The 14,242-nt window shown below is 48.1% G+C and overlaps 1 protein-coding gene across 6 annotated transcripts in view; it reads right to left on the bottom strand.

The window, feature by feature from the left end:
• SMYD3 (SET and MYND domain containing 3) overlaps positions 1-14,242 on the bottom strand; it is a 520,781-nt gene that overhangs the window by 100,599 nt on the left and 405,940 nt on the right. The window lies entirely within an intron of this gene.

Below are 14,242 nucleotides of genomic sequence, written 5' to 3' on the forward strand. Positions count from 1 at the left end.
AGTTATGTGCTAGCGTTCCTGCGCTAGTGAATAAAAATTTTAATTTACCTACTCTCACTTCCATTAAAAACACCGGTTCCACGCAGCACTATCTGAATTAAGGACACTGTACAGGGAATCCTTGTGGCAGATGTAGCTGAAGCAATGTGGACATGAGGGCGCTCTCGGGGTTTTCTCTTTTAAATGAGACGACAGGTAGACAAGTCTGTAGGTGCTCAGGTGAAAACGGGAAAATAATTGCTCTTTATACCAAGAAATGAAATAATGGAAACACAGCCCAGAAATAAAAGTTTGAACATTTTTTCAAGCTACTGTCTTTGTATACACAATTTTCCTAGAAAATTGCATAAGTTAAAGTTAATAAATGAATTTAGGAAAGTATATAAATGGGATTACAGTAGCCCTCAGTCCTTGGTTTTGCCTTTCAAGGTTTTGGTTATCCATGGTCCAGTGTAATCCAAAAATACTAAATGAGAAATTCCAGAAATCGACAATTCACATTTTAAATCTCGCACCTTCCTGCTCCATCCCGCTCCGTCCGCCCAGGCCCTGAATCACTTCTTTGTCCAGCGTCTCCAGCTGCATGCACACCCGCCCAGTGGTCTCCTAGTAGCCGCCTTGGTGATCAGATGGACTGTCAGGTGTCTCAGGCCACGTTCAAGTCGCCCTTATTTCACTACTCATGGCCCCAAAGCGAAAGAGGAGTGAGGCTGGCAATTTGGATATACCATAAAGTGCTTCTTTCAAGGGAAAAGGTGAAAGTCCTCAACTTACTAAGAAAGGAAAAAAAATTGGATGTTGTGGTTGCTAAGAACTACAGTAAGACCGATTCTTCTAGCCATTAAATTGTGAAAAGGCTAAAGAAATGCGTGCTAGCTTTGCAGTCACAACTCAAACCACAAAAATTGTGGCCACAGTGTGTGACAATTCTTAGTTGAGATGGAAAAGGCATTAAACTTTACAATAAGTATGTTTGTGTAGAGAAACCAAAACCTAGTATAACAGGACTCGGTACTGGCCCTGGTTTCGGGCATCCACTGGAGGTCTTGGAACCTACCAAGGGGGACTATTGTCTATAATAATAAAAGCGTAATCTGCTAATTAGACTGGACAGCCGAACAACATTCTGGATGTCATTCTGGACTAAGCCATGGCAGCGGGGGCTGAGGCAGAGGCAGTTAGGGGCGATCAGGCAGGCAGGTGAGTGTTTAGGAACAATCAGGCAGGCAAGCGAGCAGTTAGGGGTGATCAGGCAGGCAGGAGAGTAGTTAGGAATGATGAGGCAGACAGGCAGAGTGGTTAAGGGTGATCAGGCAGGCAGGTGAGTGGTTAGGGGTGATCAGGCAGGCAGGCAGAGTGGTTAGGGGTGATCAGGCAGGCAGGCAGAGTGGTTAGGGGTGATCAGGCAGGCAGGAGAGCAGTTAGGAATGATGAGGCAGGCAGGCAGAGTGGTTAGGGGCAATCAGGCAGGCAGGCAGAGTGGTTAGGGGTGATCAGGCAGGCAGGAGAGCAGTTAGGAATGATGAGGCAGGCAGGTGAGTGTTTAGGAACAATCAGGCAGGCAAGCGAGCAGTTAGGGGTGATCAGGCAGGCAGGAGAGTAGTTAGGAATGATGAGGCAGACAGGCAGAGTGGTTAAGGGTGATCAGGCAGGCAGGTGAGTGGTTAGGGGTGATCAGGCAGGCAGGCAGAGTGGTTAGGGGTGATCAGGCAGGCAGGCAGAGTGGTTAGGGGTGATCAGGCAGGCAGGAGAGCAGTTAGGAATGATGAGGCAGGCAGGCAGAGTGGTTAGGGGCAATCAGGCAGGCAGGCAGAGTGGTTAGGGGTGATCAGGCAGGCAGGGGAGCAGTTAGGAATGATGAGGCAGGCAGGCAGAGTGGTTAAGGGTGATCAGGCAGGCAGGTGAGTGGTTAGGAGCCAGCAGTCCCAGATTGTGAGAGGGATGTCCCACAGGGTTCGGGCCTAACCGGCAGTCAGACATCCCCCGAGGGGTCCCAGATTGCAAGAGGTTGCAAGCCGAGCTGAGGGGCCCCTTTCCCCCGTCCCCCCATGCATGAATTTTGTGCACCGTGATTCTAGTATTTAAAGAAAAAAGCAATTCTTTCTGAAAAGTAAGCTTGAATGTTACCTTTAAAATATTTCCCCTGCCAGGATATTAAAAAGTCATGTTTACTCTTCAAAATTTTTCCTTTGAGATCATCAAAAGCCTTTGTAACTCTGCAGCCCCTAGTAGGCTAGTACAAGGCCACTGAGCCTCTGTATTTTGTGAAAACAACTAAAGTGAAATTTAAAATATTCTATGAACAAATTCTTTCGTCATTTGGTTCAGATTCGAGGTCCAGAAGCTGAGGCTTGGGTTCTGAGGTTAAAATTCTCCTGTAATAACTAATACCAACACTCAAGGGGAATATTTCAGAGACTTGTTTTATATTCGTGTTTAAATTTCACACGCTCCTCTAATTTCCTGAACCAGAAGCCTTTTGTTGTAGCAGTAGGTAAACGGGAAGATCACCTCCCCCATTACCTTGAATGGCAAAGCTGAGCAGCCCTCAGAACGCTTACAGCCCGTTCAGAACAGGGTGAGTGGACACCAACAAAACACCGTCCCCTCCAGCCCCTCCCCCAGTCACTGGTGTTTACAAAGAGCCTGCTCTGTGAGCACGTGGCTTTAGCTGGCTTCTAGACTACTTCAAAGATTGCTTTGTATTTCAAATATATATATATATAAATTTTAAACCATAAAGAAGGGAACTCAGTTCCTGAACATAAACATAAAGTTTCCTCAAAGACCACCTGCATCTCCCTTACAACTTCTCTACTTAAAGCATAAGCAGAGGGACTGTTCTGGACACAGAACCTTGGACCTGTAGCTTATCAACTAAAGGGACTGAATGTACATTTTCAAAAGGGAACGTGCTACATTTAGGCTCGTTAAGCTCTGTGTATAGAAGGAAAGGATGTAGGGAGGGTTGGCAGGTATGAAAACCAAAAGGAGAGGTTTTCATTCAAAACTAGAGGCCCGATGCACAAAATTCGTGCAACGGTAGGCCTTCGTAGCCACGGCAGCTGCCTGGATCCTTCCCTCGCAGCCTCGGTGGCTGCCTGGATCCCAGGGCTGCAGCCCTGGCTCCGTCTGGAAGGACGTCCGGTCTAATTAGCATATTATGCTTTTATTATTATGGATAACTGCCCCTCCCCTGACTCCCAGAACTCATCACTCTCTAACTTGACGAGCACAGTGAGCATTTCAGTCAGGGTCTGTCATTCTCTTCTGGAGTACGACACTGTATTTAACACAGAATCGTTTCCCCAGCACCTTCGCATAAACCTTAAGAGATTCCAAATCTTACCTCCTGGTCTCTCCCGTGAGCATGGCACATACTCATCCACCTTCTATGACTCGAGTTGGGCCTGCCCTGACCCCGGCCCTCCTCTGCTCACTCATTTACCGTCTTTCCCGGCCCTACGACAAAGGTTTTGCAATCTCTGACCCAAGGGAGGATGGGAGCTCAGGACTGAAGAGGCAGCATTTCCCAAAGGATAGCCCACCTAGCCCAGGATTCGCACCAGTGTTTCTAGAAGGGTCACAGCAGCAAGGGTGGCTATGGCAGCCTTTCAATTTTTAAAAAATCAATAGCTAAAGCAATTCCTGTAACATGTTCTCCTTCTACCAGGAGTAGCAGGAGAGTCTCCGTGGGCACCGTGAGCGGCCTGAGGAGGTGGGCAGCCAACGGAGCTCCCCTCCCAGACCCCAGGGTCTGACGTAAACTTCCCAGGGTGGCTCAGATGCTATTTCTTTTGCAAACCGAATGGGCCACTGGTTAAAGGCAGTAAGCAAGGATGTGGGAAAATAAGGTTAAGGAGGAACATAAAAATGATAATTCTCTAACTCTCACTCAAGATGCTGCATATAATGACTTTTATGTGGTTGAAATTTGTGCCTCGCACCTCAAAATGTCTCTGGTAATTAGAAAATGTTAGAAAGTGAACACATGATGGGTATATAGTCTTCTTTTTAGCAGATGGCATGAAACTGTAAGTCTCCATCATATTATTTGGATGTGCCTGCACCTCGCCACCGAGAATCAGAAGGCGGAAATAATGACATCTGGGCTGGCCTGTTGCTTAGAGAGGAAATGGTGAGAACGGTAAACACCAGGTCACGAGAGCCATTGCTCTCTGAGGCCCAACCAGAATATTCATTTACAAATAATGGTTTAATTTAAATCAAACTAAACCATGTGCACAACTTGTTAAATGGGAACATTTAAAATCTCTCTTTATCTTATATGACTATTATTTAAGATTTTGCAAATGGCCTTTATGATACAAACTAAGTAAAAAATGAAGTAAAAAAGTAGACTTCTTTATTTTTATTGTCCCATTAGCAACATACTCTGGAATGCGTCCTCTAGACCCCGCCACCCCCCCCCACGGCCCCCCATATGTCTGTTTCCAGAGTGCCTGTCATAATTCACGCTGTGGTCACAGACAGGGCACACCACTCATGCAGAATGCTCAACGATCACCTGCCAAAGCTCAATCAATATCAGGGCCAACTTCATGAGTCAGGGACGAGGCACCATAGAAACGTGCTTCTGGTTTAAATCCTTCCCAAGGTCAAACGCCCGAATGTTAGCAGAGGATTCACAGAATGCAGCGCTATGAGGTCCCAGGCTTGCGTTCTACAAGCCACCCCCATGTCCATTTCTCTAAGGGCTCTGCCCGTGGCTGAGTTTATATCTTAAACCATCTTCCGTGATAATAGGAAGCAAAACAGAAACGATAGTGGCAAATCCGCCCACTGTTCTCTCCCCGAGGACACGGCCCGCCATTCCACCTCCTGACAAGTCATCTATGAAAAGGGCGCTCACTGCCCGTGCCTGTTCATCAGGGCCCGTTGTTGCTTTCCTCCCACTCCCGAGGCTCAGGGCCCTGGGATATTCCTACACGATTCCTTACAGGATCTGGCCTAGGTCTCCATAGCTCTGCCCGAGTCTTTAATTTCCTCGAGCCATGCGCCTATTCAAACAGTTTATCATCGCAAGGAACTGAACTGAACTGAACGTGTCACACTTAGAGGTTCTTTCGTTCAGCTTGACTCTCCAAAAGTGTTCTCTTAGGTTGGCAAACTGTGGCTCGCGAGCCACATGCGGCTCTTTGGCCTCTTGAGTGTGGCTCTTCCTAAGCCTTAGGAGTACCCTAATTAAGTTAATAACAATGTACCTACCTATATAAGTTTAAGTTTAAAAAATTTGGCTCCCGCCCTAACCGGTTTGGCTCAGTGGATAGAGCATCGGCCTGCGGACTCAGGGGTCCCAGGTTCGATTCCAGTCAAGGGCATGTACCTTGGTTGCGGGCACATATCCAGTGGGGAGTGTGCAGGAGGCAGCTGATCAATGTTTCTCTCTCATCGATGTTTCTAACTCTCTATCCCTCTCCCTTCCTCTCTGTAAAGAATCAATAAAATATATTTTTTTAAAAATTTGGCTCTCAAAAGACATTTCAATCGTTGTACTGTTGATATTTGGCTCTGTTGACTAATGAGTTTGCCGACCACGGTCTTAGGTGATCATCGAGTTTTATCATTCTCGCTCCACGTAACCAGTGCTGGTGCCCACCCCGGGCAGTGCCGGTACCCTCCCGCGTCAGGCTCCCAGTTCCAGCCTGAACTCCTAAATGGACTTTGCTGGCTGGCGTGTGTCCCTCACTGAGGCTGAACTGGACACAGCAGAGCATGGCTCCAGTCCTCTGTGCTTTTCCATCGAGCCAATGGAGCAAAGAAAACCACGGGAAAATGTTCCCGGTGAAAGAGGAAACTGAACACTAACCAACCGCTTCATGCAACCCACAAAGGAGAGAGAATTCCAGCGCGAGCTGAGGTCAGGGCCACCATGTGGACACTCAGGGCATGCTCGCTCCAGGGGACACCGTGGCTGGCCAGGGCCTGTCACTGGTCCCACCTGACATCTCCGGGAGAGAGACCCACCGCCTGCCTGTCACCGGTGCGCGGCAGGAGCCGGGAAGAAAGAACACCGGTCGGGCTAGAGTTCCAGCTCTGACGACAGCCCACGGGCACCAGGAAACTGGGCTCTGGGGTCGGACAGCCCCCCTGTGACCTCGCAATGTGCGTTCCTTTATTTTCAGAAATACAGAAGGAGGTAAAAGAGAAGAGAAACCCTGGCTCCCCACCCCCACCCCCCACCCCCGCCCCGCTTTCTCAGATGCTCACATCAGCCCTCCCGTGCCTCCAGCCACTCCACGGCCAGCTGCCACGTGAAGCAGACTGCGGGGTTTCCGCGCAGGGACAGCGCTGGATCACCTGTCCTCTCTTCTGGTGCTGCTTTAAACTAATCGCCACCATGACACATGAAGGGTTCCTCTTCCGCCTCTATCCTCACCAGCTTCCCGAGTTGGAAAGTAGCCTAAACTCCAGTTTCACAGAGATTCGAAAGGGAGGCCCCTCCCAGGTTCAGGCATTTCTGTGTATTATTCCAAGAGGGTAGAAATTCTACTTTATTCTTCCTCCCGCCCTGGCTCTGACACACCGAGTGTGCTCAAAACTGTTTGTTGAATGGACGAACAGGGACTGAGTATGTTTAACCTCAGGAACTTTGCCTGCCTTTGTGACTTCCACATACAATTGTTAATAAAGGCTACTGTTATTATGCAGCAAAAAACCATAAAAATAAAAGCTCTCGTAATGGTCTCCTCTCTCCCTCCTTTCCCTGTCCCCTCTCCATTCCTCCTACAGCCGACTCTCACTCAGTGCCCCACACAGTCCAGGCTCCGGAGCAAGACAAGTGTGAGGTGAGAGCCCGCCCTCAGTGACCGAGACCAGCAGGCGAGAGCGGCATCAGCCACGACACCCCACGCGAACCCAGCTGTGGCCAGAGGGTCCCTGCTAGGCGGGGGCGGTCAGGGCAGCCCCGGAGGGGGGGGGATGCCAGTGGGGTACCTGGAGTCTGAAACCCCATATTTAACTCACACTTCTCACTCCTTATGTGACATCGTGGGAAAATGCCCACCCAATCATAGATTCTGAAATGTGCGTCCTTAGGCTGAAGAAAGCCGGCATAGACTTAACACCTACACGCTCCACTTTGCCTCCCAATGGTTGAAGGTGATGACATCACAAAACTGAACAGAGTGAGAAGGACAGACACAGGGTTTGGCCACGGCCTGTGGGACGAAACACCCGCCATATGTCTCCCTCGGTTTAAAGGAAGACTCACAAACCTCAAAAACGCGCCCTGTTCTCAGTCCGCATGGCTGGAAGTGGGAGGAGGGGGAAAGAGGGCAGCGTTAAAGCGAAAATACTGCAATGCAATTGTTTTCTCCCAAGAACCAGACAGGAGACCCAGGAAGGGCCTGCGGTGGTGTGAGCCCGAGGAGCCGCCTGGGGGGTGAGGGGGGCCAGGCTGCTGGGAATCCACCTGCCCGCAGAGCTCTCCCCGCCACGCGCTGGGGCCACACCACACACCCACTGTCTCCCGCAGAGCCCAGCCTTCCCTGAGCCCCGAAGGTCCTGCAGGGAGGGGCCTCCATGTCCAAGGAGCCCCATTGTGAAGTGCTTCTCATCCCTGCTCTCGCCCGGGCCTCCCGCCCCCCACAAGGGCGCTGGCAGTCCCGTGGGGCATTTTCAGGACGAGGACAGGAAGGCTGGAGAAATCAGTACTCGATTCCTCGATGACATGTTCACCTGCCCCCCTCCCCCCTCCCCCCTCCCCCCCCTCCCCCTACATCAACGGCATTTGGTTTGTCAGAATAACCAAGAACGTTTGGTCCTGAAGGAATGAGACCCAGGAAAGACTGGAAGATGGGGCAGGAGGGGTGTCAAGTGAAAGGCAAGGTCAGGAACACAGCGATGTGCCCCGGGCCTTCAGAAACAGAGAGTCGTTCACTCATTTATTGAGGGTCTATTACAAGCATGGCAAACTCACGGCCCACAGGCTGCATGCCTCATTTATTGGCTCATGTTCTACTTTGAGTTTGACATGCTTGGTCTACTATATACCAGGCACAGTGCTAGCACTAGGAAGAAAGGAGGGAAAACGGACTCATCATTTTGCCTAGTGATCTAAGTGAGATAAGAAAGTAAAAAAGGTCATGTTTCTCTCTAATTCTGACAAATTTTAGCCAAAGATGATTTTCATGACTATCGGCCGTATTTCTCTAAGTCGCTGTCAGGATCCAGGCTGCGAGAGTGCGGGCCGCGCTCTCATCTGTCGGGTCAGCTGAGAGACGCACCTGACAGTGGATCAGCCACTCAACAGCGTTTATCATGATGCACACGTACTCTCCAGATCGAGGACATTTTCCCATTGATTTCCAGAGAGCGTGGAAGGGAGGAAGGGGAGAGCCAGAGAGAGAAACGATGTGACAGACACATCGATTGGATGCCTCCTGCATGTGCCCTCACCTGGGCTGCGGATCAAGCCTGCAAGGGAGGTACGAGCCCTTGACCGGAATCGAACCCGGACCCTTCAGTCCACAGGCCGACACACTATCCACTGAGCCAAACCGGCTAGGGCCAGATATCTTTTTAAAACTATTTTTCCTGACTATAGATGCGCCCTAGCAATTAAAAGTCAGATATGCTCCCTCCCTCCTTCGCATTGTTCTTTATAATGATCACTCTCAACGCCTCCACCCACAGGAAGCTTCGGAGCCCCTAATTTGTGAAACTCAGCAGTCACCCTACTGCTCGCTATCAGTCACGGCTTCCTTTCTGTGGGGTACACGCAGGTTTAATTAGTTATTTGTAATAAAAAGTAAAATTCCAAACGATTCTCTTTGCCTCCAGCCTTATTTTGCTCATCCTCTGTCCTCATTCCCCCCAACATCTAAATGCAAAACAGAACATACTCGCGGAAGGAATCAGGTTTTGATAATTACAGCAGCACAGCTGAATTGGCACATGTGAGGTTTCCAACTTTAAGTTCGGGAACAATGAAAAGCATAACAGTTCAAATAAGAATGAATCTGCTGTTTCTGAAAAAAATAATTGTATGTTATCAGTAAAAGAAATGTTGGTTTCAAAGAGAATAACACAGAACTACGCCTAAGTAAGGATTATTATTGCAAAGTCTAGTTGAAGGGGAAAAATAAACCAAAGCATTGTCGATAACAGATATGCCTAAAACACTGACAGCAAGGATCACGCTGGGAAACGGAGCAAAAATGAACTAGAAGGAAACAGGCATAAAGAGAAGGGGATTCAGGGAACAATGAGTTGACAACAAAAACGTTACAAAGTCCCACAGGAAAGAGAAGTTTGAGAACTACTCAATGTCAATATGTATTTGGATTGCTGTGAAGAAAATAAAAGATTGAAAAGAATTTTTAAAAAGACGTAATTGTTTTAGACGGCTTTCTGGTGATAATTCGGCCCACTGAGTCAGAAAGACCATCTTCAGAAGCCAATGAATGAAGAGGCAGCGGGCGGGTGAGCGGGAGAGCATGGGTAACGGGCACCATTGGCACTGCTGTCCTAACAAACCAGCTTGAGAAGACCGTGATGCCAGCTCCCAGATGCGCTGTTGCTGATCGATGAAAGGTGCCCCTCTCACCCTTGCCAGCTGACATGCACTACCATGTTCCAAGCACAGTGCGGACAGACCCGCTTTCCCTAAGCTACAGGCAGACACCGCCCGGGACATACACCCCAGCAGAGCTGTGCACACGCCTCCTAGACACCGAGCCTGAACCCCCCAAAGGCCCTCAATGCACAGAGTGTGTCCCCACAAAAGCCTCCCGATGCCTCCGCCCCCGGACTCGCGCAGGGTGGGTGCACACCTGCATGCCACATCAAATCCAAGGCCAGGACCTCCAGCTTCAGGAAGGCTCTGCATTCCTAACAGAAGGCAGTTAGAGCTGGAGCAGGTAGCAATTAGAGGCTGAGCGGGAGGCCCTAAGAATCTGAAACCAAGGACCCTGGTAGGCATGTAATCACGAAATCCCCAAACATCCCAGAACGTGATACAATAAACACCTTTGGGCAAAGTGTTGTTATTTCCTCAAAGAGGTTTTCAAGCCAGTTAGATATCTTCCATCACAACATAAACTATCATCAGCGCATCAGGAAAAAGGAACGAAGCAAGGTGAGATTTTCCTTTCTTCTCCCATAATGAAACTGACCACATAGGGACACCAGCCTTCGCATTGATATATGGACTCCAACGACACAAAGTCTTTAAATTAACTAAAACATTTTTCAGGATGTTACTCTAAGGAGAGAAGGTGCGGAAAGCAGATCTCAAAAGAAGTAGCTTACAAGTAGGATTCAATTTTTATTTTTTAATATTTTATTGATTTTTTTACAGAGAGGAAGGGAGAGGGATAGAGAGTTAGAAACATTGATAAGAGAGAAACACTGACCAGCTGCCTCCTGCACACCTCCTACCCTACTGGGGATGTGCCTGCAACCCAGGTACATGCCCTTGACAGGAATCGAACCTGGGACCCTTCAGTCCGCAGGCTGATGCTCCATCCACTGAGCCAAACCGATTAGAGCAGGATTCAGTTTTTAAAAATGAACAGCAGCAATAACAGAACCACTGCTCATACTTGGCAGGGTACGTTCACTGGTTAGTTTCCGCCTGTTCTTCATGGTGCTACCACCAAGGAAGCCTGGAGCTCAACACCAAGATGAAAATGTGTTTAGTGATTGTCCTTACTAAAGCACAACAGACCTGCAGATTTTCAACAATGATTTTGCTTGAAATAAAGAATTTTCTCTTTACCTCTTTTTGAACACAATAATCCTCTTTATCTTGAAGAATTAAAACCAAAATCGCGAATAGATGCAATATTTTGGGTGAAAAGACATTAACACGTAGTACCTTTACATATTAACTCACTGATGTAATCAAATCACAGGTAAGTTGTCAATATCCTAATCAATCAACACTGTAATTAGAAAAAGTATATTCAGCCTTAGTCTTTACATAATTTGCCCCGGGATAAATGTGTGTAGTGGTCAAATGCTGCTCATCTTTCCCAGAGAAGCGTTCTGAAGATGCTAGCCAAAATGCCGTTGGCAACTCCTTTACTAAGTTGCTTTCTATGTGGCAATAATAAACCAAGGGTCCATATCAAGATGAGACAGACTCAGGAGTCCATGTCGAACCCCAGCAAAAGGTAAGCTAAGGCAAGTGGCAGATTATTCCAAATTCAAGTAGCAACCAGGCCACATCTTGGTCACCTCTCACATTCATCCCTTTTTTCCCCATTTCCACCACTGTCACCTGTGATAGACCTTCAGGCTCTCATTTGAGACTTTCCAAGGTAAGTTCTCCTGCTACCCTCCCCCGACTTTTTCCAATCAACCCTTTAAATTTCCACAAGAGAAAGGCAAGCTCTACCCAGTGGTTGCTAAAGACACAATTCTTTCCCCTGATATTCAAGTGTCTGAACTCACCCCACCTTTCCAGTGCACCGAGCAGGCACTGTATGTTCCGGTTGCTCTGGCTTCTGTCGTTCTTGGGTCATGTCCTGGATTCATGTGGTTCTTATTCACCACATACGACATGGCTTTACTCATGTGAACTGTACAGAACACGGACATCTACACAACAGAAAGTGGATCAGTGGCCACGTGGGGCGGGGAAGGCTTTTTTCTTTTTTAGAGCACGTCAATTTTTTCCTTCGCCATGCATCTCCTCTATGCCCTCTCCTACCTCCACTCACCCCCCTTGGACTCAGGGTTTTATGTCTTTGTCCATAGTGCTTCCTCTTCAAAAGGACTTGGATCACTATGCGTGTTGCTCACAGTTTTATTCATTCTTCGAGATCCAGCTATCACGCCACCTCCTTCGAAAAGCTGTTGCATTAATCTTATTTCCATGTGCTCTCCAGCACTTATGCCTCCATAATACCGCCTCTCACCACCCTCTCCTTGGAATTACAGCTAATGGTGTGAAAACCAATCTCCACCGTTAGACTAACTGCCGACATCATCGAGTCACATCTCTTCAGCTCCCAGTGGCTCTTTCTTGCTTATAGGTCATTTCTTTTTCAAAAAAGCATCAGTTCCTTGAGGTCATGATCCATCGCTCCCTTTTAAAACCACTTTACATGAGGAGCTAAACATAAACACACTTAATGTAAATGTATTACACAGTAATATTCATAATGTATGTCGAGGTTCCATTTACCTTCCACCCGCTGAATACCCAGAAACCAGCTGTACCTTCGAGGATTAGGCGAAAGCACAACACACCATGTGCTCCCGCCATCACCCTCCCTCTCCGTCTGCCAGCGGTGAGCTCTACCTTAATTTTGTGTTTCTTATCCCCTTGTTTTTATACGAGTCTTATCCCATATGCATGTATTCCTAAACAGCATATTGTGTAGTCTTGTGTGCTTTTGGTTTCTTATAAATGGAATCAAACTATTTACTATGTTGCAAATTGCTCATGTTTATTTTGTCTTCTGGCTCGACATTCTGTTCCGAAGAGTCACATATGTTGATGCATGTAGCTCCACTGCACTCATTTCCACCACCTGAGAGAACCTCTTGCAAATGAGCCCGGGAGGCACAGAGGAGGATGTGTCCGTACAACATTGCCGTCAACGCAAACAACTGCGAATGACCCCAGTGTTCACTGTCATGCTAGGTTCTGTGCTTGCACCTACTAATGTATCTGACACGTAGTAGGCCCTCCATCAATATTTTAAATTAGGTAAATGAACAAGGAAAAACTGTAACTGACTCACCACTGCCTCCCCCCCCCCAAGCCCAGCACCTGCACAGATGCTCAGCAAACATCTGAGACATTTATCCGCCAACCCATTCAGCCCCAGGGCCAGCAGCGGACAGATACTCAGGTACACTGGCAGCTCAGGTCATCGGGGTTGAGACAAGTGAGAGAACAAAGTGGAAACTGATGTGGGGCAACCGCTAGGCAGACAGTGTTATGTTTGATGGCATTCACTCCGCCTGCTTACTTCTGAGTCCCTCCAAACTACAGGGGTTCACAAGTAGCCATACTCTCTCTCCATACCCCTCCCCCGCTCCACCCCTCCTCCTCCTCTATCTTTTCTTTGTTGCTCCCCCTCTTCCAGATCTGGGAGGCCTGGAAGGCTTCACAGATGGTGGTAAGAACTGACATTCTGATTCCCTTCTCTGCCTCCCCACCTCCAGCTCAGCCAATGATAACAACATTGTGTTGAGTGATGCTTTGCATCTCGCTATGTCACCACCTGAACACTGCGCGTCCACTCTAAGGCAGTACAGCTGCCTGCTTATTGCCTTTTTAACATAGTTGATGTCAGCTCTTCAGCAGAACCAGCCCCTAGAAAACTGATCCCCATCCTGGCATACCATTCGTCTCTTTCTCATTTTACTGGAACAGGAAGGAGTCCTCAAGATAACTCTGAGTGAAGATGCAGGGAAGACAAATTACCCCAAACCAAATGAGTATGTGTTTATCACAGGGCTAGCCAATTACTTTCAGAGGAACTGGTGGAGAAATAATGAAAAAGAACTAAATTCAAAGGTAAAGAAAAGACTGTCAACTACACACAAGTTTTTCCATGAAATTGAGTATTATTCACAAAAGTTCGTCTCCCTTTGACTCAACCTCATTGTTTTAGCATGGTCATAATTTAGACCAAACTATTTAGAACCCCCTCAAAAAAAGGGAGGGGGGGGAGAAGGCAGGAAAGAGGGAGGAAGGGAGGTAAGGAGAGAGGGAAGGATGAATAGAAGGAAGAAGGGGAGGAAGGAAAGAAGCCATTATTCTGACACAACAGACATAATAGATATACAAATAAAGCCTACATATCACCCTTTTGTTCATTCCTGTTTCCATAATTACATCTCCCCCTCTCCCTTTCCCATTGCTCCACTAGACTCACTCCCTCTCCTGCATTTCTCTTGGTAAGTATTCTCGGAAGGGATCCAGGAGTGGCCGGGCCCCTCTGCCTCACTCCGCCATTCCTCTGGACACGCCTTTTCCTGTCTAAGTTGAGCTGCCATCTCACTGCAAAGACTCCACCTCTCTGAACGCTCTGGGTCTTTCCTGGGGGCTATGTTCCCTCCATGTGCTTTACCTACCACACCAGGTGGCCTCTCCAAGGCTCACCACTCTCCGTCTAAGAAAGGCTTCCTGTTAGCGTTCCCAGCGTTTACTATGTTCTTATACAACACAGACACCTCAAGTCCTCTGTGTGTCCGCCTCATACCAACACTTTCTTCTCTATCCGGTGGCTCCCTTCTCTAAACAACAGTGTGCACA

The sequence above is a fragment of the Myotis daubentonii genome, chromosome 20 (assembly GCF_963259705.1).
Source record: "Myotis daubentonii chromosome 20, mMyoDau2.1, whole genome shotgun sequence".
Lineage (NCBI taxonomy): Eukaryota > Metazoa > Chordata > Mammalia > Chiroptera > Vespertilionidae > Myotis > Myotis daubentonii.